This window comes from Berghia stephanieae, chromosome 15 (genome assembly GCF_034508935.2).
Source record: "Berghia stephanieae isolate SIO BIC M18660-M18661 chromosome 15, UCSD_Bste_1.3, whole genome shotgun sequence".
Lineage (NCBI taxonomy): Eukaryota > Metazoa > Mollusca > Gastropoda > Nudibranchia > Aeolidiidae > Berghia > Berghia stephanieae.
Window position 1 is genome coordinate 5,629,301 of NC_088374.1, and position 2,500 is coordinate 5,631,800.

Here is a 2,500-nt window from a genome sequence, read left to right on the forward strand (position 1 = left end):
GATGATGATGATGATGATGATGATGATGATGATGATGATGATGATGATGATGATGATAATGATGATGATGATGATGATGATGATGATGATGATGATGATGATGATGATGATGATGATGATGATGATGACTTGACTTACTTCTTGACTTAGATGCCTTTCGCGTCTCGACCGAAAGATCGGGTCGCCTTGGCTGTTTCCAGTATTTCCTGTGTGAGGTGTCTCCAATATTGCCGGTCCTCTGCTAGGGTTCTCAGATTTTCAAGGTCCCCTGTCGTTATGAGACTAATGCTTTATCCAAGTGTTGTGAGGTTTTTGTTTAGGATCACAGGGAGTGTTGTGATCGGTCTTCCTCTGAAAAGGTTCCCGTGTTTTTGGAAGTATCCCGACATGGCTTGGTTTGCTGGTATGTTTTTGTCCCTGCGTAGTATGTGACCGAAAAGTTGCCATCGTTGTTGTAAAATGTCAAGGGAGATTGGTCTTTCTTTTGTGATCTTATAGAGTGATTCATTTGAGATCTTTTTGGGGTATTTGATGTCCAGTACCCTTCTTAGCTGTGTGCGATGGAAGGCATCCAGATGTTCTTCTTCGGATTTTGTCAACGCCCAAGTGCCGCAGTTATACAGAAGTACCGGTTTTACAAGAGCATGGTACAGTTTCAGTTTGGTTTTTCTCTTTATTTTGTCACCTCTAATCCATACATTGGTGAGTTTACTGAGTGCGGCGTTTGATAGCTGTTTTCTTCTTTGTACATCCTCGGTGTCTCCAATTAGTGAGCCGACTTTCTTTGTTCTTTTCCATTCCTCTTTGTTCCTCGATATTGTTGTAAATTCGGTTTTATTGGCATTGACTTGGAGGTTATATTTCATGAGGGTATTTTGTATGATGTCTATATTTGCTGGTGTTGATCCAATAAAATCGACATCATCTGCATAGGCGATTTCTCTAGGGATTGCATTCTCAATATGAGTCGTTGGTTTTGGAATGACTTTTTGAACTTCTTTCAGAGCGTGTTCTAAGTATATTGTGAACAGAATCGGGCTCAGACTATCTCCTTGGGGGGTCCCGATGTTACTTTCGAACTGCGTCTGTTTTGTGGCCCCGTATATCCTTGATTGTATCTTTGTGTTGCTGAGGAGAAATCGGATTATTCGGAGCTCGTCTTCGTCTACTATTTCTGTTAATATCTCCAAAAGTTTTCCTCTGTCGATCGTATCAAAGGCTGCGGACATATCGATTCCGGTTATTGTTATGGATATGTTTTCTTTGAGTGCCTTTGCTGCCAACCATTTATGTGTCCATACAACGTCCGATGTGCTTCGGTCTTGGCGAAACCCGCTTTGGCTATGTGATAGATATTTTTCTATTTTCGGTCTAATTCTGTTGAGGACAATAGTTGACAGTGTTTTTCTTATGGTATTCAGTAATGGTATTGGGCGCAGGTTGTTTACGGGTCCTTTCGTTTTTCCTGGTTTTTGTATTGTCATTAGGACACCGCTGTTTATGTCCCAGTCTTTGTGTGTTGAAAATGTTTTGTTCATTATGTTTGCAATGCTCAGATCCAGGGAGAGGGTACCGCATTTCAGCAATTCAGCGGGAATTTCATCTTCGCCTGGGGATCTGTTATTGTTTAGGCACTTTATGCTATTTCTAACTTCAGTTGTTGTGATGCGGTTGTTTAGGTCTCTAGGGTTTCCTGAGAAGGGCGATATTTGTGAGACTTGTTTGTAAAATTTCTGCTGGAAGTGGTCAGTTACAATGTCAAGGATATCGTTGGGATTTGTTGTCTGTTTGCCAAATTTTATCCTGTAGTTTTGGGTTCTCGAATGGTTTTCGGTTCAGAGATTTCGTCGCTTTGAACATAGACGATGCGTTATTTTTGGACTTTTCTATGTCTTCCACTTTTTTGTCTAATTCCTCGTTTCTGTGTTTTATTGTAAGTGATCGAATTGAATGCAGTATTTTGTTTCGTTCCGTTTTCAGGTTTATTATTTCTTCCGAGTCTTTCGTGTTTTGTATCCTGATCCTAAGTTCTTTTTGTTGCCGCGATAGATCGTTAATAGCGATGTTAGGCGTTCGATTTGGTTTGTTCTTAGTTGTATTAATAGAGCCTGCACTTTCTTCCCCCGCATATTTCATTGCCGCTTGCGTCTCTTTCCATTCATTGTTTGGATTGCTGTTTTGCTTTATTTTCCATAGACTTGAGTTAAGTTCATATTGGTAATGAATGCGACATTCTCGCTCATTTACTATTTTTGCCGTGTTTATTTTGACTGCCGTTTTACCTTTCTGTCTTCGTTGTCTGTACACATTTATGTTGAAATTCGTTTTTACAAGTTTGTGATCGGATGTTAGCAGTGTACCACCGTATGATCGCGAGTTGGTTGAGTAGTGTTTATGGCGGTGTCGACATATGATATAGTCTATTTGGTTGTGTATTGTTATCATTTTGTCTTGGGTTTGGTCTTTCCTTTGTCCTACCCATGTTGTCTGGTGTCTTGAT

The 2,500-nt window shown here is 40.2% G+C and overlaps 1 protein-coding gene across 1 annotated transcript in view; it reads left to right on the forward strand.

The window, feature by feature from the left end:
• LOC144960296 (secretory phospholipase A2 receptor-like) overlaps positions 1-2,500 on the forward strand; it is a 20,374-nt gene that overhangs the window by 15,625 nt on the left and 2,249 nt on the right. The gene's annotated exons all lie outside the window — the stretch shown is intronic.